This window comes from Mixophyes fleayi, chromosome 1 (genome assembly GCF_038048845.1).
Source record: "Mixophyes fleayi isolate aMixFle1 chromosome 1, aMixFle1.hap1, whole genome shotgun sequence".
Lineage (NCBI taxonomy): Eukaryota > Metazoa > Chordata > Amphibia > Anura > Limnodynastidae > Mixophyes > Mixophyes fleayi.
In genome coordinates this window covers 177,820,211-177,845,531 of record NC_134402.1, presented here as the reverse complement: position 1 = coordinate 177,845,531, position 25,321 = coordinate 177,820,211, and positions in this window count along the sequence as shown.

The following is a 25,321-nucleotide window of genomic DNA, read 5'->3' as shown; positions in this document are numbered from 1 at the left end:
ATGACCTACTGTATGTGTCAGGGTTGTCTTTATTTCATGTGCTAAATTTCAGCATTTACAGAAATGACTAATGCCTGATGGTCGTCACCATGCAGCATGATTGAAAATCAAGTCATTTGGAGGTGTTGGAAAGGCTCTGCGGTCACCAGCAAAATCAGTAATGCCTCTCTAAATGCTTAGTTTCCACCCTTTGAAGCTCATTTAAAAGGGAAGGAAATGGCTTTCTGCAACACAATATATGTCAAAGTAGAGGAGATTACCGCTTTGTATCAATGATTGCTAGCTGTCCTGGCCCCCTGTCAAGCAAACAGCCCTAAAAAATAATAATGCCACCCCCATGTTTCATGGTTGGAATGAAGTTCTTATATTAGAATGTAGTGTTTGCTTTTACGCTCATCTGTCCACAGAACATTCTTTCGGTAGTCCTTTGGCTCATCCAACAGGTCTTAAACAAACTTTAAATGGGCAGCAATGTTCTTTTTGGAAAGTAGTGGCTTCCTCCTTGATATGTATAGATTCGTGAACACTGAGATTTAGCCAATGCAAAAGTGGCTTGCAGGCGACCAAGCCTGAGGAGAGTAAAATGGTGTTAAATTTTCTACATTTCTACACTATCTGTCTGACAGTGGATTGGTGACGTCCATAATCTTTAGAAATTGTCCTGAGAAATCAATTTTGATCAAGGCATGGAATGCACTCACAAATCTATGTGTTGAAGACTAGTCTTTGTTAGTGAATACCAGATTTGTTTTTTAAATAGGGCAGAGTAACCCAAACTCATAGCTCATTGTCATCCTATTGGTTGACACTCCTGACTCTCATTGTCTCCTTAACTGTACTGATTACCCTAGAGGTTTACATACTTTTTCCATCAAAGATATTTAATTAATATTTCATTTTGATCAATAAGTTAATGGAAAAGTATATCCTTTATGTGTTATTTGATTTACCAGGTCATTTACTATCTATTATTAATATATATAAGGTTTATACAGAAATTCTGGAAAGTCTAAAAGGTTCACACCCAAGCAACATGGCAGTTATCTGGATGCACTATTCTATGTGGTTTTTCATACAAAAATAGATGTAAATAGATTTTAAGCTTATTTAATTTAATTGTAAATAAACCTTACAGAGTTTAAAAATATTTCAATAGACTAAATAAATAAATTAATTCCAAACTCTCTTTTAAAAATATTTTAAAAAAATGTCCAATAATGAAAAAAAAGGTGATACGCTCTTTTGTTGCACAATGTAACCCCTGACTGCACTTTATTCCATCAGCCCCACCAAAAAAACCATGTTGTCCTAATCTTCTTGACCAAATGTCAAGAAGATTAGGACAACAAGATTATAACACAATAAGAATCCAAGAACCAATCGTAGTGCCAATAGTAGGTGCTCCTTTTCACCCAATATTCTAATGGTAATATGTGTACTAAAATCAAAACCAAAACGTTCAGCAAACAAGCTGATGGGTAATGTGTGTATATTAGAGATGGGCGGGCTCGGTTCCCCGAGAACCGAACCCACCCGAACTTTGCCTATCCGAGTACCGAGCCTGCTCGGCTCGGTACTCTCCTGCCTGCTCGGATTCCAAATCGAGGCCGAACGTCATTGTGACATCGTCGAATCACGGGGCTCGGTTCTCGCGATATTTGAAAACTATAAATACCTGCCTCCACAGCAATCCATCGCCATTTGACAGAGGGAGAGAGCAGGGTGTAGTCACAGGCTGATTAGAGCAGGGACAGAGAATACAATTCTGATAACAATTCTGATTACAATTCTGATAACAATTGATAGAAAAGAGAGGAGGATAGATGAGTCTATTTTTCAATAGTTGCCACTACAAGTGCTTTGGGGTGTCCCCCATTCTTTTGCATTAATATTTCTGGCTGTCAAAAGTCCTGTTTGTCAGCAATCTGAAAAATAATTTTTAGCACTCTCAGGTGCTTTTGGGGTGTCCCCCATTCTTTTGCATTAATATTTCTGGCTGTCAAAAGTACTATTTTTCAGCAGACTAAAAAAAAATAATATTTAGCACTCTCAAGTGCTTTCGGGGTGTCCCTCATTCTTTTGCATTAATATTCCTGGCTGTCAAAAGTACTGTTTTTCAGCAGTCTAAAAAACTAATATTTAGCACTCCCAAGTGCTTTTGGGGTGTCCCTCATACTTTTGCATTAATATTTCTGGCTGTTAAAAGTCCTGTTTGTCAGCAATCTGAAAAATAGATTTTAGCACTCTCAAGTGCTTTTGGGATGTCCCCCATTCTTTTGCATTAATATTTCTGGCTGTCAAAAGTACTATTTTTCAGCAGTCTAAAAAAATAATATTTAGCACTCCAAGTGCTTTTGGGGTGTCCCCCATTCTTTTGCATTAATATTTCTGGCTGTCAAAAGTCCTGTTTGACAGCAGTCTCAAAAAATAATATTTAGCACTCCCAAGTGCTTATGGGATGTCCCCTATTCTTTTGCATTAATATTTCTGGCTGTCAAAAGTCCTGTTTGTCAGCAATCTGAAAAATAATTTTAAGCACTCTCAAGTGCTTTTGGGGTGTCCCCCATTCTTTTGCATTAATATTCCTGGCTGTCAAAAGTACTATTTTTCAGCAGTCTAAAAAAATAATATTTAGCACTCCAAGTGCTTTTGGGGTGTCCCCCATACTTTTGCATTAATATTTCTGGCTGTTAAAAGTCCTGTTTGTCAGCAATCTGAATAATAGATTTTAGCACTCTCAAGTGCTTTTGGGGTGTCCCCCATTCTTTTGCATTAATATTTCTGGCTGTCAAAAGTCCTGTTTGTCAGCAGTCTGAAAAATAATTTTTAGCACTCCAAAGTGCTTTTGGGGTGTCCCCCATTCTTTTGCATTAATATTTCTGGCTGTCAAAAGTAATATTTTTCAGCAGTCTAAAAAAATTATATTTAGCACTCCAAGTGCTTTTGGGGTGTCCCCCATTCTTTTGCATTAATATTTCTGGCTGTCAAAAGTCCTGTTTGTCAGCAGTCTCAAAAAATAATTTTTAGCACTCTCAGGTGCTTTTGGGGTGTCCCCCATTCTTTTGCATTAATATTTCTGGCTGTCAAAAGTACTATTTTTCAGCAGACTAAAAAAAAATAATATTTAGCACTCTCAAGTGCTTTCGGGGTGTCCCTCATTCTTTTGCATTAATATTCCTGGCTGTCAAAAGTACTGTTTTTCAGCAGTCTAAAAAACTAATATTTAGCACTCCCAAGTGCTTTTGGGGTGTCCCTCATACTTTTGCATTAATATTTCTGGCTGTTAAAAGTCCTGTTTGTCAGCAATCTGAAAAATAGATTTTAGCACTCTCAAGTGCTTTTGGGATGTCCCCCATTCTTTTGCATTAATATTTCTGGCTGTCAAAAGTACTATTTTTCAGCAGTCTAAAAAAATAATATTTAGCACTCCAAGTGCTTTTGGGGTGTCCCCCATTCTTTTGCATTAATATTTCTGGCTGTCAAAAGTCCTGTTTGACAGCAGTCTCAAAAAATAATATTTAGCACTCCCAAGTGCTTATGGGATGTCCCCTATTCTTTTGCACTAATATTTCTGGCTGTCAAAAGTCCTGTTTGTCAGCAATCTGAAAAATAATTTTAAGCACTCTCAAGTGCTTTTGGGGTGTCCCCATTCTTTTGCATTAATATTCCTGGCTGTCAAAAGTACTATTTTTCAGCAGTCTAAAAAAATAATATTTAGCACTCCCAAGTGCTTTTGGGGTGTCCCCCATACTTTTGCATTAATATTTCTGGCTGTTAAAAGTCCTGTTTGTCAGCAATCTGAATAATAGATTTTAGCACTCTCAAGTGCTTTTGGGGTGTCCCCCATTCTTTTGCATTAATATTTCTGGCTGTCAAAAGTCCTGTTTGTCAGCAGTCTGAAAAATAATTTTTAGCACTCCAAAGTGCTTTTGGGGTGTCCCCCATTCTTTTGCATTAATATTTCTGGCTGTCAAAAGTAATATTTTTCAGCAGTCTAAAAAAATAATATTTAGCACTCCAAGTGCTTTTGGGGTGTCCCCCATTCTTTTGCATTAATATTTCTGGCTGTCAAAAGTCCTGTTTGTCAGCAGTCTGAAAAATAATTTTTAGCACTCTCAAGTGCTTTTGGGGTGTCCCCCATTCTTTTGCATTAATATTTCTGGCTGTCAAAAATCCTATTTGTCAGCAGACTAAAAAAATAATATTTAGCACTCCAAGTGCTTCTGGGGTGTCCCCCATTCTTTTGCATTAATATTTCTGGCTGTCAAAAGTCATATTTGTCAGCAGTATCTAAAACAATTTGTAGCACTACAAGTGCTTTGGGCTCAGAATGGATTCAAAGCAGTCCACATATGAGCAGAATGAGCAACCGGGTTCTCTCACCAGTCCTGATGGCAGTGTTCCCAGTACGTCATCTGGGCAAGGCGATGTCAAACTACACAGTCTTTTGAAATCAGTCAAAAAAACACACCCCAAAATTTTTTTTACTGTGTTGAAGAGAAAAAGAAGTGTAACTGAGGAAAAGTTAAGTGCCGATAAAAAAAAATTGCCAACATGCCATTCTACACACGCAGTGGCAAAGAGAGAATAAGGCCTTCACCTTTCTCTATTAGTGGCAGATCTAAAAATGTTACCGAACCTACAATAGGTGCACAACTACTAATATGCGTCAAAGCCGAGCTTCAAGATAACAGTAAGGTGTTAGAGGATAATGCACAGAAAGTGAGAAATATCACCGCACTAGACAGAGAAATAGATAAATCCTCCTCCAAAAAGTATCATAATACAATTATTGACCCGGAGTGATTACCCAGGGGGTGCACCCAACACTAAACATAATGTTATACAAAAGAGAGAAAAGAGGTGTAACTGGGGCACTCCAACAAAAGAGATTAAAATGTCTGAAATTTATTGGTATGCATTAAAAGGTAGAAATGAGAGCGAAAAAATAAAAGAAACATATAAACACACAGTGATTATTATTATTATTATTATCATTTTTTAAATTTTTTATTTATAGGGCGCCACTAGGTATCCGTAGCGCCGTACAGGGACAGACAGTAACACGATACAGGGTGAGACAGCACGGTACAGTTAACAAAAAGCACAGTAACTCAGAAGCTCAATGTACAGCTAGATGAGAGGTGAGAGCCCCCAGCGGGGTAGAGAGGGGGGTAGAAGGGCAGGAGGACCTCACGGAAGAGACATGGAGCTGGAGAGCAGAGTTAAGGTGGTGGAGAACAGAAGGAGAGGAGGCCCTGCTCAAAGGAGCGTACAATCTAAGGGCAAAGATAACACAATATAAGTGATAACACAATATAAAATGCAAACTATGTTGCAAGGGCTCCGAGATTGAACAACTACACTCATAAAGATAGCAGTAAGCTTATAATAATCTTTGACTGTCAACATAAGAGCTATAATAAGCCCAATAAATTAGTTTGGTATAACTCCTAGATAATAGTATGATTATTGTCTATGCCTTTATGGTTGATCATAGAGCGCCAATAAAATATCGCCCAGAATGCTCCAATGTAGTCACCAATTGAGGGTGAGAAGATGGTAACTAAATAGTTAACATCTATCGTGAGCAAGGTAAGCGTGGCGGCTGTGAAAACTCCAATGGATTATAGTAACTGATCCAGTGGATAAAGAATCGCTGATATCGGCATTGAGCATAGAATTCTAAGTGCGGTTCCTACTGATCGCGGGATTTTGTGAATGGTCCCTGCCTAGGTATACTGGGGAGCGATCAGGAAAATGGAAAAAATAAATATGAAGGAGAGCAATAACGGAGCCCTGAAACGCCAACGCGCGTTTCGCCTCGGCTGCTTTCTCAAGGCTGGCGGCGGGGAGGCAAATGACAGTTCTTATATAGTACCCTAAGATGGGTATGTCAGATCACATGAGAGATAGAGCCAATCAGGGAGTCGATATTATAATAGGTCCTGAGTGGCATACATTGTGACCAATCATTGAAGGTCCCTTCATATTATGAAGCTCTTATGCGGAAAAGTACGGAACGGACCAATGAATAAAGCCTAATTTCATTATTAGTAGAGGATCCTTTATCTATAAAGAGTCTGCTGTTTCCAATTATTTAGAGTTAAACAGTAAACAAGATTATACTGTAACTGTATGTCTGTGTCAATTATTTTGTCAGAAACCCCTTTGGTTATTATAATTTATCTCAGTATGTTTCGCTGAGACAAAAAGAAATACATCGGGGATAAATGAAAAATTATATAGGTTAGATTTGGATGTGTCACAGAAGATATTATCTCCAAGCAGAAGTCTACACCACAGGTTAAAATGAATTTGAATTAAATAGTTAGTGTTTCTGTTGGTGTTTATTCATTCTTGTATACTCATTATAATAGTAGATTATACCTAAAACTATATATATAGGCTAATCATCTGAAAAAACTTTTTCATATTGGAATTCAATTAATACAACGACTGTCAAATGTGTAATTGAAACTTTGTAAGTAGTTTGCTCTAAATTCCAGTGCCTGGAAGTACAGAGCACCTGTAGTTAAATGTTTTATATGTGAAAATCGAGGAGGTGGTGAGTTTCAAAAAGAAAGAAATGAGTACATGTAAATACTGCAAAAGAGAAAAATTACACAAAGGGCTTATAACTATTATAGTCGTTTAGACCAGCTGGAATCATAGATCCCATTAGAAAGATCTTTCTGGTTTCTCTCTTTAGAAGTTCCTTTTGAATGTCTCCTCCTCGAATTTCCAAAGTGACTTTTTCCATCGCAAAAGCTTTCAGGAGTCTGGGATTACTCTCATGATGGATCATAAAGGGCTTGGCCACTGTGGTAATAGTTTTAAAATTCCTCTGGTCTCTTATCCCATTTTTGATATTATAGACATGTTCCGATAGTCTTTTTTTTGAAAGTTCGAGTAGTTATCCCAATATACAATTTAGGACAGGGACAGGAGAGACAATAGATGATACCAGTGGAGTTACATTTGAGGAATTCTTCTATATACCAAGTTTTATCAAACTTATCCGTGTAGGACTTAGTGGGAATCACATACTGACACAAGTTACAAGTACCACATTTAAAGAAGCCCTTGGGTCTGTTAAGTGTTAATTTATTTTTTTGTAAGTGACTGTGAACTAGTATGTCCTTTAGACTCCTGGCCCCTCTCCAGCTGAAGGAGTTGTATTTGTCTAGCTCATTCTCCAAGTCTCTATCGGAGAGTAAAACGTGCCAGTGTTTCTGGAAAATGCCCTGAAAGTGTCGCCACTCAGTACAAAATGTCCCAACCATTCGGATCTTGGGAGTTTTGTTTGTCGGTTCATTCTTGGGATAAATTAATGACTCTCTATCTATTTTAGAAATAGATTTAATTGGATTTTGTAGAGTCTTATTACTATATCTTCTATTTCTAAGTCTAGCTGTTAGCTCTCCAGCTCTTTTCTCATAGGTGGATTTGTCTGAGCAGTTCCTTTTTAATTCTAAGTAGTTCCCCATTGGGGATACCCCAAATTACAGGTGGGAAGTGACACTTTGGTTGTGCAGAATAGTATTTGTGGAAGTTTTTTTCCGATGTACATCACTCTTAAGTATTCCTTCCTCGGTTTTATAAATTGTCAAGTCCAGGAAATTAATTGTTGATGTATTGATTTCTGATGTTAATTTCAGGTTGAGGTCATTATCATTAAGGATCGTGGTGAAAGTATGGAAGTGGTCAGTATCTCCATCCCACAAAATCAGGATGTCATCGATGTATCTACATTGAGTCTTTGCTTCAAAATAAACGAGATGTGAACTTTTGCAAGGAGCTATTGCTCAGCAAGCTGGCCGCTGAACTGGGTCTCGGCTTGACGACGTGTCCTCCTTCACTTTCTCAAGCTGCTGCTGCTCGTAAAAAATTTAATTTCCCAAAAAGAAGCAGGGAAGACGCAGGGGGCAGACCAGAACAATTTAACATCTGGGCTGGTTTTAAGGATTTTTCAAAAAAATGTGTGACCTTGCCCATAACTCCATCCAATATGAGTATTAACATGCAAAGGATGGTGGAGGATTATTTTCAAGAGGTAATTGATATGGATTGGAAATGTCAGACAGTCCCTTTACTTACCGGGAAGAAAAGCAGGCCATTTGGAAACCCATGTACAAAACTTGCTTTGCAATACCTAAGCTGCCCACCCTCCAGTGTGTACTCTGAACGAGTGTTCAGCACAGCCGGGAACTTAGTCAGTGATCGCCGTAGAAGGTTACTTCCCAAAAATGTGAAGAAAATGATGTTTATAAAAATGAACTACATCTTCCACGAGGAAGGCCTTCACCATCAAAGACATCCAAGCACTGACTGTTCTCTAATGGCAGATTCAAGCGGCGATGAATTGATAGTCTGTGATGATGACGTACACACTGATGAGGGTGAGGATGAAGATCCAGATGATGACGATAACATCTTTTTAAAACTTTCTATTTAAGTCTAGGGTGCAATCTACCCCCAAAGAGGAAAGGGACTTGGGGCATTTCCATATCACGTACCGTCTTGAAAGGCTGCTGTTTTGGCAATTTCTCATTATGGGTAGGGTGTCATACACAGACTGACCCCAAACTGCCTGTGTCCATTTCAATTAATATTGTACAGTCTATAACGGCTGATTTTTTTTGTATTTTCTACAAATGGAGGGGGGCCTAGAGAGCCAGAAACCAAACTGCCTTTGTCCATTTCTTTACATATTTAACTACAAGTGTAGGGTGTAATATACACCCAAGATGATGGCTGCATTGCTAATATGCATAGATGGAGAGGAAGACAATCTGGTTTGTGTTTAGAATTAATGAAGGCCTACCTACCAGGAATATAGATAGATAGATAGATAGATATACACACATATATATATATATGTGTGTATATATATTTATATATGTATATCTATCTATCTATCTATCTAAACAAATATATCTATATATATAAATATATATATATATATATATATATATATATATATATATATATATATAGTGACAGAAGCACTGGGAAAGTGACAAGAGGCAGATATATACAGTATGCCCCTGGCTTTCTGTCTTATCTGCTTTAGAAATCCAGGGAGATTGTTGGAGTTTGTGAAAAACTTCCCAGAGATTGTCTTCAGCTTTAGCGGTAAGGGTCTCTGCCCATTCCGTCTTCCGGAGTATGTTGTAGTTCACTCTGCTAGTAATCGGGAGTTGCAAAAGATGTTGGTAATGGTGGTAGTCAGTTTCAGGATGACTACCACACAGACAAGAATGTGAGCGACAGAAAAATAATGATTACGAGGATTACGACGGTCACTATACATCTTCATACCTTAATATAGATGTACAGCATTTGCGACCGGTCTTGTGTCCGCCACGTGCCAATTGCGAATGAAAAGAAGTTGGCATCTAGTAAGCACGTCATTTCCACCGCTGACAGTGCGATTGCCTCTTTTAAGGTGGCAATGGCTGTACCGGGCGCCACAAAACCTTATAGAGGCATAGGGTCCAGCCATTGCCGACTTCTCTTCATTGGTAATTGGCACGTGACGGCTACAAGACCTTTTGCAAATGCTGCACATCTCTATTAAGGTATGTAGATGTATACTGGCCGTCGGAATACTTGTCATCGTTATCTTGATGTCGCTCACATTATTGATGATCTGGTAGTCATCGGGTATGCGTACCCCACCCTTTGGTAAAAGGCTGTAAGGCAGCTCAATCAGTCTTTCATTACCTGGAGAGAAGGTCAGATGCTACCTGCAATGTATGACCAGTAAGTACTGCTATTTTGTGTGTGTGTGTGTGTGTGTGTGTGTGGGACACAAGGTCCTTTACTTGAGATAGAGTGTTTATGTGTACTAGTTAGAAGCCAGACAGGCAAAGATTTTTTTTTATGTTTTGCTTATTTGACACTGGTGAATAGATCTAGCTGAGGCTAGTTAAACCAAGACAGTAGACTGGCGTGATCTATGTGGCTGAAATGTGTGAAGTGCAGCCGTCTAACCCCAGTAGAAGTTACATTATTGAACTGTTTTCTCAGATAAACATTTTTCATGTACTGTGCATGTAAAAAAAAATCTTTCTTTTAATTCTTTAAAAGTGCTGTTAATCTTTCAGGAAGAGAGAGTGTCTTGTAACTTGCATGGTGAATCTATGCTAATTTGAATACCCCGTGATATTAATCAGATTTCTGATTCTTAAATAAGATGTTTCTGAACATTCTCACTTTGTAGAAATTTCCAGATCTTGATTTCTTCCATGATTGTCTGATTGAAAAAAAATATATATTTTTTTACATTAAATACATGAATATGCTTTCAATGCATACTGTACATGCATTTTTATAATCTACCTTCCTTGCCTATTAAAAGAAAACAGTTGAAGACAAAATATGAAACAAAGAAAAAGAGGGCACAGAATAGAAAAGAACAAAGGAGATGAGGGGCTAGATTTACTAAGCTGCGGGTTTGAAAAAGTGGAGATGTTGCCTATAGCAACCAATCAGATTCTAGCTGTCATTTTGTAGAAGGTACTAAATAAATGAAAGCTAGAATCTGATTGGTTGCTATAGGCAACATTCCCACTTTTTCAAACCCGCAGCTTAGTAGATCTAGCCCGAAGTCTTGAAAATGGAAATAGATTAGAAATAAATAATTTACATAATGAAAGAATTTTTTCAGCAGCAGTTCTGATTGTTTCTTGCTTTTTATTTTCTTCTTTGACTTTGCAAAATTATGTAATGGTGAGGTGTCCTTGCCCATTTCACAGAGACCCCATGGGCATAGTTATCAACTTTAAAGTTTCAATTAATCACCCTACTTACCACTGGCATCATGGTGGCTGAAAATAACTATTTTGATACATTTCACTTGTTATTATTTCTCTTTCTCATACATAAGTAGCATTTACTTTACCATTATAGTTTCAACTTAAATAATAAGGAGAAAGCCAGCAGTTAATGTTTAAACCTTCAGAGATTTACTTATATTACTACAGAGGCCAGAAAGAAATCTGTCTGTGAATAGGATATATCTATTAAAACCTGTAGTATTTTTCCTCACCTCCAGGAATTAAATCTTCAATGAGATGCTTTATAAACAAATCTTTTTAGGCAAAAATCATATCTATTTCAGTGAAGAAGAATTATGCTAATGGCTGTAAGGAAATTCAAAGATTAAATGAGGTGTGAATATTTGGAGGATGAGACAATTACCACCTCAGAAACAATGTATTTGTAAAGCTAATTTCTCCAGAACAAGAACAATTTCTGTACACTTGACCCCTTCTTGACTGCTGTGTCCATGCCTGAACTCCCCTTGAACTTTGAAGATCTGTCTTGAGAGCATGATATGGCCATCTCTTTTGTATGTGGTAATTTTAGCTCCAACTTCCAACCCTAAAACAGACATTATGGTAATTTATAGGCAAAGCCACTTGACTTTGGTTGGTGTCTGGATAAGGCTTTTCAAGCATTGTAGTCAATATGAAAATTCCTGTGCGTTTAAGTGGTTTTACTCATTATAAGCTTCAGAATTTTTGATGCTTGGCAGATGTTGGGCTTTTAATGAATGTGTTGAGAAAAATCTTAAAATATTAAACATGCCACTTTTTTATTCTTGAGAATTGTTCTGTTCTTTTCAATAGCTTCAAGCTTATCATCGGTTACCCATGGCATGTTGCTCAAAATCCCATTCAATAAAGCATTTTCTGTAAAGGCACTCTAAAGCAGAACTGATGGCACCATGGACTGTTGCTCTTGCCCACACCCACCATTAAATCTCTTTGATTGATATTGTTATGAGCCCTCGAAAAACCCTTTGAGAAAGTTAAGGTCACTTATGAAGCATAAACCATCAGCTCCGCAGTATAAAATCAACTTTGAATCTGCTGTGTGCCTCAATTTGCGCAAGTGAGCTGAGCTTTCCACTGAGGAGCAAAACATTATGGAAAAAATGGCCACAATTCCAGAGAAGCAACAGTTTACACAGGCAGTGGGAAGAAGTTGAAAAGAGTTAAAGGGCCTGATTCATAAAGCAAAAAAAAAAAGTAACTTTGTCCCTTGGCAAAACCATGTTGCATTGGAGGGGGGGTAAATTTAAAATGTGGGGACAGACTTATAGTTGGGGTAGGACATGTCCTAGATTGCCTTTACATTTCAGTGTGATAATAAAGCTATCAAGTATTTGTGTGCTAAATGAAAATACAACCAGTATTTTCCTTATGTGCAAAATAATAATCTAATTTGTACCCCTTGCATTGTAACATGGTGTGTCCAGAAGAAAACTTACACCTTTCTTTGTCTTGCTTTCCTTAATGAATCAGGCCCAAGGTGCTCTTTGAGAAGTACAGAGTGGGTGCACCTTGTTTTTGTGAACCAGTGCAGAAACTATATTTTATTTTGCGGAGAGTGATTATTGAAATGAGATAAATCAGTGGATTGGTTCAGTGTTAGAGGTGTTCATTGCATTGCAGATGGGCATATGGCCTTTTTGAACTTTCACCAGCATAGAGCTGGAGGTCTGGAGTTCACTTCCTACACTTTTAATAGACCCTTTTTGTGCCTCCATATTGCAACTCATTGAAGATGCTCATTTCTAGGTGCAATATGAGCAATGCCATTAAAAGTTCAACACACAAAAAATAAGTTAAGCAAAAGCATAAGAGATAATATATATAGCAAATGTAAAATGCATAATCTAAAAACAATATTGTGGATTATAGCCAAACAATGGTCATGCCAAATGGTAAGATGTAATGAGTATAATATTTCACCTGCACCCGTTATTGCCCACAAGCAATATTCAAAAGGAAAAAGAGCAATTAAACAGAGATTGAAATTTAGGCATGCGCACAACAGAATTTAAAAAGGAGCAGATCTCAAGGTATGTGCGCTGATGAATTCGGATGTAGGTCTGCTCAGCTCTACTACACTGCAGGATGTGTCCAACACCTATGTCAAATATAAAATCGCAAAAGAACGCACATAAAAAAAAGAAAAATGAAATTAGTGTCACCTGTTAATAATATAGGCATTAGTGATAAAACAGTTAAAAAAGTGTTTTTTTTTAATAATTGTTTTCATGAAATACATTTATTAGTTCTTAATGTCTACTGAACATAACATACAATTTTTACAGTTGCTCCTGATTACAATCAAGTTAAAGCATGCACATGCGACTGTCATCACTAGTAATCAGGACTTCGACTAGCCCTGTAGCTGGAGCAAGAGATAAAGTAGAAATACTAGTACCTTTGAGATGTCCAAAGCTTTAATCAGACTAGGCTGTGTGCGCCTGAGTTTGGCACGCCCTTACAATACATTGACTACAGGTGAACACCCCTTCACCACCCTGTTCCCTCCAAGAAATCGAAAACTTGCTGCGTTTAGTTGCATATGGTCTGGTTCTGTGCATGTGCTGATCAAGTTTGCGGATTATACGCACAAAATCAGCATTTGTGTTCCTTGATTAATCAGGCCCAATATATTTATTAATGTAATCTATCAACAGAAATGTCACTGAGGCAGCTGAACAATACTCAGCTGCATAGACAATACTGCATTAGTACAGTTATGGCCAAAAGTTTTGAAAATAACACAAATATTATTTTTCACAAAGTCTGCTGCCTCAGTTTTTATGATGGCAATACTCCAGAATGTCATGAACAGTGATCATATGAATTGCAATGAATTTCAAAGTCCCTCTTTGCCATTAAAATGAACATTATCCCAAAAACAACATTTTCACTGCATTTCAGTCCTGCCACAAAAGGATCCGCTGCCATCAGGTCAGTGATTCTCTTGTTAACACAGGTGAGAGTGTTGAAAAGGATATTCGCAGAGCTTACACTCATTTCCTTAATTTCTCTGTGGGGCAGAATTCTTAATTTAACATATGAGCTGCCCTTCATCATGCTTCTGAGAAATATGTGATTGATCACTACTTTTATTGATTTTAAGTAGCATATTTTAAAACTGAATTCTTTTTGTCTATATTACATATAGCCTACGTCAGCACATGGGCTCTTTGAGCCAGACCACATGCTGAGCGGTACCTAAAAGTCTACACTTCTATCTTCTCACACTGGGATGTGCAAAGCCATCAAATATATTTATATCAGACGCTCTGACATCAGACACATTTTACACATTTTACACTTCAAACTTACCAATGGATTAATTTGATATAACCTATTTACATTGCAGTTATGATTTATTCCTTATAAATAACTGCAAGCTCTCTATGTTCACGACAGTTGTGAAGAAGGCTTCAGGGTGCCCAAGAACATCCAGCTAGCACCAAGACCGTCTCCTAATTTTGATTCAGCTGCGGGATTGGGGCATCACCAGTGCAGAACTTGCTCAGGAATGTCAGCAGGCAGGTGTGAGTGCATCTGCACGCACAGTGAGGTGAAGACTTTTGGAGAATGGCCTGGCATCAAGAAGGCCAGCAAAGAAGCCACTTCTTTCCAGGAAAAACATTAGGGACAGACTGATATTTTGCAAAGGGTACAGGGATTGGACTGCTGAGGACTGGGGTAAAGTCATTTTCTCTGATAAATCCTATTTCAGATTGTTTGGGCCATCTGTAAAAATGCTTGTCCAGAGAAAGAAAGGTTAACACTACTATCAGTAAAGCATTCTAAGACCATTCATGTGTGGGGTTGCTTCTCAGCCAAGGGAGTTGGCTCACTCACAATTTTGTCTAAGAACACAGCCATGAATAAAGAATGGTACCAAAACATCCTCCAAAAGCAACTTCTCCCAACCATCCAAGAACAGTTTGGTGATGACCACTGCCTTTTCAGCATGATAGAGCCCCTTACCATAAAGCAAAAGTGATAACTAAGTGGCTTGGAGATCAAAACATCAACATTTTTGGTTCATTGCCAGGAAATTCCCCATACCTTAATCCAATTGAGAACTTGTGGTCAATCATCAAGAGGCGGGTGGACAAACAAAAAAACCACAAATTCTGACATACTCCAAGCATTGATTAGGCAAGAATGGGCAGCCATCAGTTAATATGTGGCCCAGAAGTTGATTGACAGCATGCCAGGGCGAATTGAAGAGGTCTTCAAAAAGAAGGATCAACACAAATGTTGAGTCTTTGCATAAACTTAATGTAATTGTCAATAAAAGCCTTTGACACTTATGAAATGCTTGGAATTTTACTTCAGTAAACCATAGCAATATCTGACAAAAGGTCTAAAAACATTGAAGCAGCAAACTTTGTGAAAACCAATACTTGTGTCATTCTCAAAACTTTTGGCCATAACTGTACTTTGGGACCTCTCTATAAGGAGAAGGACCCTGTTCCTCACCGTCCCCCAAAGCCATAAGGCCCCTTAGGAGTATATGGGTCTACTGGCTCACCTCCATTGCAACCTTCCTCCGGGAATAGTCTTCAGCCTTCCCATAGGGAGATAGCTCCAATGACATGTGGATGATATAGGCCCAGACGAGTCTGACCTTCTGTCCCCCAAACATTTAAAAATACACACAAACACAAAAAAGTGCCATATGGGCCCCAGCCTTTTGGCCAAAAGTATATTTTATTATTTCTTTTTCTTTAAACTTGAAGTAAACAAAACAAAAAGATACTATACATTTTTTGTCTGTTTGTGTGTTCTTGCTAGTTTCGCTTCTGTGTGACGAGATCAAGGTTTTCGACACCAGTAATAAATTAATTGCATAGATTAATGAGTTGTATTACATGTATTTTTAATATGTGTTGTGGTTTACATATTTTTAAATGCCCCCAGGTGGGGTTCACAGATATGAAGGTGTCCCTATTATTAGTACCAAGTGAATGGGATGGGCAGTACAGTGGCTTAGTGAATAGTTCTGGGGTCATGAGTTTGATGATTCCTGACCATGGCCTTATCTGTTTTGAATTTATATGTTCTCCCTGTGTTTGTGTGGGTTTCCTCCGGGTGCTCCGGTTTCCTCCCACACTCCAAAAACATACTAGTAGGTTAATTGGTTGCAATTAAATTGACCTTAGTCTCTCTCGGTCTGTGTGTGTGTGTATGTTAGGGAATTTAGAATGTAAGCTCAAATGGACATGGACTGTGAGTTTTCTGTACAGCACTGCGGAATTAGTAACGCTAATGACAAAGGAACACTAGTATCACTTTAAAAAAATGCAAAAGAGAGCATCCCAGTACCTAGTGCATTTTTGGGTAGCACTGGGGGCACATAGCACCTGAGGCTTCATGTGACTGGCCTCTTGGCCAGAGAACCAGGTGATGGCCCATCAACTATTGAGGGCACATTTAAACCTCACTATGTAGCTGCGCATCTACATTAGATCTTAGCCAAAAGGCCGAGAAGCGTGTTCATTATCACATGTACTATTTTCTACTGGCAAACACACATTTTACCTCAGGTTCCCTCCTTCTTGGAGAAGTTTCTATTGTTACATGTTACTCATCTTTGCTTTAAAATGATTAAATGAATGCAGTAATCTAAGACAATTGAGCTACAGTATATAAAAAAAATGTAAAGATAAGGGCAGCTGAGATGTTTAACATGCAGTGCACAGTACGATGCAGATTGTGTATATATAAGATGATGAGCAACAAAAAGAAATATAATCTGCATTGCAATGCTCCCCTTAACAAGCAGAAAGGAAAATGAATTGAAACATTTTCTTGATTGCGTTCGTCGTCCTTTCCATAAATGAATGAGCACGTTTCCCTGCTCCTACCCAGACAATTTCTCTCTTTCTCATTCCGCTTCCTAACCAAGTGTCACAAGATGGTAAAAGTGACAAGCTTAAGAAAATGAAGATCTCATTCTGTTTGAATATTATGTTAACCCCCGAGCCTCACTGCTTCATTTGTCAGCTTTTCCATATCTCTCTGCCCCCGCCATGTCTGACCCTTTTGGTCTGATTATGTATGATCAATGTGCACATTTACAGTGGGGATCTTCCCATATATCCAGACCCTCGGCCTCTAATCACTCATGCAGATAATAACAGCAGTTCTACTCACTTGCCCATAACTGCAAGCTTCATTAAATCGAGAGGATGTCACCAAATCTCCCTTTTGCAGTCTTTTTTTTTTTTTTTACCACAAGTCTTGCAAAATAATGATCACATTGTAAAATAAGATAGTTTATTGGCATCATTTTCATTACCCCTGCCCAAACCCTCCAGCCCCCAAAACCTTTCAACGCATTGCATGCAGAAGGCTGAACCTGCATTGTTGGTTAAATATTTCTGAATAATTTATTCTCCTAATCAGCGTCTGATGTACATTAATAATATACTAATGATTTGGTACACAAGAGTAATAAGTTGAATAGAATTCATGGTTTGTAGAGGTTAAGCAAAGTTCTAAAGATAGTGTAAATTAAATTTTTCCTGCACCTAGGCTGGGATGCTGATGGTAGTCAGTGGAAACTGCATTTCCTATCTATGACAGAAAAGTCCAATTATTTTATATTGCATACTTTGTAAACGAGGCTTCCTGCCCCACTGTAGGAACTACTCTGCAACTCAATCTAAAGAGATTAGACCTTTATAGGATAGTCATCAATTGCATGCAGTCATGGAGGGCAGGAGCTGCTCTAAAAAAACGGTGTGTCATGGTGTTTTGCTTGCATCCTGCTAAGTACTGTATGTTATTGTGGTGTTATATATTAAATGGTTGGCAGCCATTTGAAAAAATTTGCACTTTTTTGAATGATTGGTATGGTTGGGTGAGTATCTGAGTAAACATAAACTGTACATGAAAGAGGATTAGCCTGTAACCCAGGATGACTTTGGCAGGTTCTCTCCACACTTTCTATTTAAGTAAGGTGCATATTAGTCTCTTATGTTATTAGGTCTCTCTCAGATCAACCAGGATATAGTAAAGCCCTTGGTCTAAACATCTTTTTCTTGCTGACCTCAGACCTGGGGATACTGGGCAAAGCACTTTACTCTGCATCTGAATCTCTTATGATATTAGGTTTATCTTGCGCTCAAATCTCCTAGGATATAGTAAAGGCCCTTGGTCTAAAAGTCTTTTTCTTACTTACCTCAGGTCTGAGGTTACCTGGCACAGCACTATGGCCCATTTTCCCCAGAGCTACCTACTGACTAACTGACCTTGTCTTCTGACTCCCTCTAGCCAAGTTGTGACATATCCATATATACAGTATGCTTTTCATAATCTTTATTGGTATTGAGGTTTTTTTCCTACTAGAAAAATGTATACTATAAGCTCCCTGCAGACCATGAACACTGCGCTAATCTCATCTGAGAGGTTAGAGGGCAGTAAGCAATGGAGTAGCATGGGTAGCAACTATAGAGAACCCAGCAGCTGACAGGCCATTATCCACATCCTCACCTTTCAGTCCCATAGCAGCTGCTATATTTGCAACCCTCGTAGTTGTGTCTATGGCCAAGAGCAAGCAAAGTGCCTAGAGTCTAGTAAGACTTTAATCAAGCTTTGGCAAATGTACATGAATTAGAAGCCTACAGTCAGATTTTCACAGATTTTGAAATCCTTAACCAGCTTAATTTGGCGCTACCCATGCCAAGGACTCCAGTGCTCTCTGTTTAAGTCTAGTGCGCGACACCTACACTATGGGGAAATCATCATTCTAAGCTATAGATTACCAGTGTAAAAACTGACTGTGACTGTGAGAATACCATCTCTCATGGAATCCCTCAGTTTACTGAGTTTACATACATCTTAATTGTTTGTGGTATTAGAAATCATGACTACAGCATGGGTTATAACTTAAACACATTTTAAAATACTAGCACTGACAACATGGGGCTAGTAATGAATGGCATGCTAATTATTGACCCCTTTAAAGTGTAATTAAAAATGTTTAAAGTTTTTGCAAGTGTGCTGTAACTTATAGCAATCAATCCAAAGTTTGACAGAGGATCCTACACTAACCCAACATAAAATAAGATCATAATAAAATTCAACACGATGTATAGAAAATGATCAGATATATCAATGATATAAGGTGGTTATATAACATATGTATACAGTTGTGACGTGTTTTCTAGAATAAGTTACTAGCCAAACATCAGTTATCTTACTTTTTTTGTTTGAGCAAAATAAAAGTCTAGTAATATGTCAGTCAGCAGATGTTGGAGAATTAGTAGCAATGTGTTCAATTGAGTGTTTCGCTTGCAGAAATGACCATATGCATATTTCTTTGCTGGAAACCATAAGTCCCATATCTTATCATATTGTTCAACTATGTAAATGGTCCTACAAACAGCCTTTCAAGAGTACATTTGTTTATATTCTGTATAATTGAATCTTAAGAGATAGTTTTTAAACAGGTTTAAGTAGGCCTTAAGTTCAATAATCTGTACAATAATTAAAATAAGTTAAATGAGTAATTTAAACCATTAAAGGGTTATTCTTGAATAGTCCCCAGCACGCATGTAACAAAGTACCCTGTTTCCTAAATGTAAGTGCTTTAATGAAGACTAGTAAGTATGGTATAACATTTTAAATGATTATTCATAAACAATTGTATTGACAAAGGTTTTTGCAATGTCCTTGTAAATTTTGCTATTTTTTTCCCATAATGCAGGGTGTTGTTAGAGGACTTGTCTCCGTTGATATAGCTACAAAGTTAACAAAGCACCTCTTAAAATATCTGCTTTATTACATATATATATATACACTCTTTGGTGACCCTTGCAATTCCTTTTTTAAGGGTACAATTCTTCAGAGCATCATTTTTGTTTTTTATTTGATTTTAAAAATCTTCCCAGGAGTAACATTAGTAGAGGACAGTAAATAATTCTGCTTTACAATACAATATACTGCATGCTGACCTGCTCCAAGGCATTTTCAAAAACACCTAAATTCTTACGACCTGAAATTAACAGAAACACTCTGTTGCTGATAGTATTGTGGTAAACACCATTATTTATAATGGCATTGTTTTCTGATGCCTCTTTTATGTCCGTTTATTAGTTCCTTGCATGGGGCCAAGATGAACACTGCGATTCATAATGTCATTGTTTTAAAAATGCATTTTCTTGATGACATATGGATGAATTCCGTTGGTAAAGCTGTTTGCCAGTTGGCTTGGCGGACAGTAGTAATGCAAATTCAGTTTGTGTAGTGCTGTGAGAGCATTTGCTAATAGATGCTTTGTGCAGAGCCTGAAAGATGCTTCTTCATGGATATGATTCTGCCAGAAGCACCACTGAGATATTCATGATGTCATTCTGCTACATTTTAAAGTTTTTTTTTATATATACATATGAAACAGAAGTTAACTTGCGCATTGTTGTAAGGATTACAATAAATCATTAAATGTTGTTTTAAAAAACAAGTGGCTGTTTTTACTCTGAAAGTGCTAGTTAAAAAACGTTTAAATTGACATCCGGTATGTTTGTCAATGTGACAATCCCATGGGGAGCAAATAGGCTTCTAAATTGTCACTCAATTTGACAGTAAGGATTCAAAACCCAAAGCTGCTACCAGATTCAAGAGCTTTAGTGACTAAGATATTTTAGTTGTTGGATAGCGACCTCCCCTGCCTTTGTGTGCAGCTCATTATGACTGACATTCAGCTGTTTTACTTCTTATTACTTCACCTTCTGATTTTTTATTTAAACCAGTCTCCTCCACTTTCTCTTTAATATATTATTGTTCATTTGCCTGCAATCTGTATTGTTTCTCTCCACTCGTACTGTGTTCAGCTAATGCTTTAGTTATTGGCATGTGTATTGTTACTGACTTTGCCAGTGTACTGAAACTGGCTTACTTGTACATCCCATCTCACCCTCTGGCAGATTATAATAGGGAAAGAGGGGCTATCGCCAATGATTCCACTACTGCTCTGGTTTAATCTGCCAGAGGCAGTACTGGATGCAGAAGGTTTGGGGTGTCTGTGCGGACCAATTGCTGAGCTTGTGGCATCCTATTGGTCCATGTTTACAACATCCTCAAAGCTGTGTGCACAGCACTAGCTTTTATCAGGGAAGATGCAGCAATAACTCACTATTAATGCCTTGAATGCCATATCTAAGCTGTAGATATTCTTTCTGCTTGTCTGTACTTGTCTTCTAAACATAAAAAATGTTTGTCTTATGAGCTTTTGCTATATGGATTTTGCTTCAACCTTTATCTTTTCATCTATTAATTGACATTGTTAACTGTCTTAAAAAGTGACCATATACTCCAGAAATATTGATATATGTTACAGCTCATGCCCCAGGTATCAGCTCCTAGAACCGCTTGAGAGGTCTTCACCTATAGGAACTGCTTTTCCCGTAGAGCTAGATGCGCTCACAGGTACTCTGATGCCCCCAGGTCTTGTACTCTAGTAGTAGGAGCTGATACCGTGATAACGTAGCGCTGGTGAATACGCAGAGGTGGAGTGATGATTCCAGCAGAAGTTTTGAGGGTGTCAGCAAAACGATAATGCCAAGGTCCAGGCCGGGGTCAAACAGGTCAACAGGCAATACTGCAGCGTCAGAATCCAGGCAATAGTTCAAGGGTCACAAGCAATCAATCAAAGTCAGTATCCAGGCTGTAGGTCAAGGGTCACAAGCAATCAATGGAAGTCAGTATCCAGGCAATAGGTCGGCAACAATAATCAGGATCCAAAAGATAATCAGGGAGCAAGGTCACAGCAGGGTAGTATGCAGAGTAGCAGGGACTATAACCGGCAGGGAGGGGTTGCCCCTTCCTGCCTTATATACTGATGTGGCTCAATAGAAAAATGTCCTAGCAGCAGGGGGAGGGAACAGCCCAGCTGGGCAATAAACTTAATATAATAAGGTAAGATAGCGCAAGACTCAGATAGATATAAAATTTATTACAAATACATGTGTATCAATGATAAAAATGGTAAACAATTACTACAATATATTCTGGTTAAATGAATAAAAGTGTTGGAGGAGACCTGACAGTCGCGAGACTAAGTCAGTAGCATAGTATCATTATAAGTGTCATAGTGAAAGTATGTATATATCACTAGAACAGTAACACTTAAGGTATGTAAATTGTGTCACACAAAAACATATAGCCTGGTCCGGAGAGCTTTCAGACACTGATACGTGTCATGAATATCATGGAGATTGGCTACTAGGAGGTTAATGTTATAGTGATTATCGCTATGCAGATGGTTATAGATCTCATGAGAGAGCATCTACTGTCCGATTGACAACATGCAGTGAACAGTAACGATAAACAGATAATTACAATTAGTAAAAACGTGCTTAAATGGTCTCCAATTAGAGCATCGATTGGGATGTGAATTCAGGGGAATCGCAGAGGGCTTCCGTTAAAATGTCAGTCTCGTTAAATTGATTTCCAGACTGGTTTGGATGTGCACCTCTACACAGTAAATCTCCTCAGAATGTCATATGACAACAGTCAAGTCCAAGCAAGTAAAAAGGTATAGCAGGCTGAAAAAGAGGGCCCAAAATATCAATTGATGAGCAGGTTACGCAGCCCACAATCCCCGCTCTAGATACTCCTATAAATAGAGTTGTAGCCAACAATGCTGGATTATATAAGCGAAGGTATAAACATCAAACCTGCATGTCGGGCTCAGTATCCTCCAGCCGCGGTTTTAATCATGTTAGCGTCCATTGAAATGCCGAGAAACGCGTCAGGCGAAGTACACCTATCCATTGGAGACTTGGAGACGTGGCAGAAAAATAAAATTTTCTTTCCCATACCCCGGGGTTGGATTAAGTTCATTCTGCTTGCTAACCACATATTGATCTCTGCGCTTTATTTGAAACGGATGCCGACACGGCTTAATCTGCAGGCGGAGGACACTGAACCTAATGTGATTACTCACCACTTTCTACGATCCATTTCAATGGACGCTAATTGGAGACCATTTAAGCACGTTTTTACTAATTGTAATTATCTGTTTATCGTTACTGTTCACTGCATGTTGTCAATCGGACAGTAGATGCTCTCTGATGAGATCTATAACCATCTGCATAGCGATAATCACTATAACATTAACCTCCTAGTAGTCAATCTCCATGATATTCATGACACGTATCAGTGTCTGAAAGCTCTCCGGACCAGGCTATATGTTTTTGTGTGACACAATTTACATACCTTAAGTGTTACTGTTCTAGTGATATATACATACTTTCACTATGACACTTATAATGATACTATGCTACTGACCTAGTCTCGCGACTGTCAGGTCTCCTCCAACACTTTTATTCATTTAACCAGAATATATTGTAGTAATTGTTTACCATTTTTATCATTGATACACATGTATTTGTAATAAATTTTATATCGATCTGAGTCTTGCGCTATCTTACCTTATTATATTAGTCTCTATACCTCTGACGGGTCCAGATCCCGTTTAGACAGCTGCATCTTGATCGATTAATATAGGGTAACCAGCGCCCCATTTATGTGTATTTGTTTTGATAATAAACTTAATGAACTTTGCGCGCGTGCCCGGCTGCCCTAGATGCCGGGACGCGGCGCTGTAGCCAGAGAGCGTCCCGACCATTGCCTTGGCAACAGCCGGGACAAAGCGGAACTGATGTCCCGGTTGTCATGGCGATGGCCGGGATGCGGGGGCACCAGAAAGAGCGAGTTGCGGAAGTGCCTGAAGCCGCCGCGGCTCGTGACAATATAGAGTGAAGTTTTATTTTGCAAATACACTATTATTATTATTACTGGTTTATTATGTTACATTTGGGGGGTAAACTCCCTACGCTATTGTCACACTTCAGACTGTGTATTTAGGATTCCTGTTCATCAGTCAGGATTGGCATTGGCAGAGTCGAGGTGTGGAGTCTGACGGATCCCCCTCAGTCTTCACCAGGAACCACTGCGAGGTAGCATGGACTTTACTGCCAGGAACCGGCAGTTCACAGCCCACTAACTTCTACCTGATGTGGCTACCTGGAAAAAGATGTCAGGAGTGAGACACCAAATCACTGGAAAAAAGCAAAGTCAGGAGCAAACCGAGGGTCGAGGTTAGAAGCAAAGTTTTTAAATGAGATCCAAACTGAAGTTGGGGTCACAGGCACAGGTTCAAATCAAGAGGCAAATGAAGTCAATTCACAGAAATGTTTAAAGTGCAGCAAACAGCACAGCTAGAGTAGATATGACCTGACACTCTGGTAGTTGTTACTGCACAGAGTGGGGTTTAAATAGGTGAGAGCGTTTGTCATGTGACAGGGATCACATGACAGAAACCAGGAAATGATGCAAAAGATCACATGACTACACAGTATAAAAGAACCAGCAAGTCAAGCCAGAGATCACATGATTGCAAACTCAGAGAATCAGGAAGTGCTAGGAGTCTAGTTCTATAGCAGTCCACCCACATTCTCCAACATGTATGCTTATTCGATAGCTTTCAATTGGACTATTATTCGGTATTATGCATGATTTTAAATCTATACACACTGTTAGTTTGGGCTGATTGCCCATTGTAACTTGCAATACTGCAGTGTGTGCGGTCAGCAAGCGAGTTGTTAGAGCTCTGAATCCTTTTTATAAGGTTTTAATTTTAAAAAAGGATCTATTTGGGACCTGGAGGGTGAGAAAGCCCATATCTTTTCTACCGTCCAGGTGATCTAAATCTGCCACTGCTTATAACCTACCTTTGCTTCTATTCTGCTCAAGCATATGTACACTGAATTGACTTCAGACCTTTACAGTGACAATTCATTAGAGAACAAATAGGCACCAAGAATTATTCTCAATATGGCAATACACATTGAGACACACTAACCCCATTTTATAAAGCTTTACCGTATGATTGTATAAATAAAACAAAATTAAGACTTTCAGTAAATTCTATGTTTGCAGTAAACATCCAGTTTGAAGTATAACACTTGTTGTCTTTCCAGATAAAACGTTCTTCTATATGTACATGGCTAAACTTCCTACTCCACCTCTATATGTACCACTCTATTTCACAAATGCAGATTAAAGTAGCTACTACATACAGAGGGGCATAATCAATTAGGATTCATGGCCACGATTACGTGCGGCTGCAAGGGTCCCAGTACCGCAACATTTCAGATTTTCTTGCGCATCCAATAGGTGTGCGCAGGGAAATCTGTGATATTTGCTGTACCATAATGACACGTTACACACGCAGCTGCGAATCCTAACTGAATATGCCCCAGAGAGTTTTGCACAGCACCTAATGGGTTTACATTTACATATAACTAACAAACAAACTAACTAAAGGGAGGGAAAATTGTTGCTTTGCTATTTGAGCTAATGTGTTACATGTGTGTAGTTCCTCTGATGCCATGTATGAATGAATTTCACTATGAATGAAATGTACCCAAGCATGGTCTTAATCACAATCACTGTAACCTTCATCGTTCCTAAAC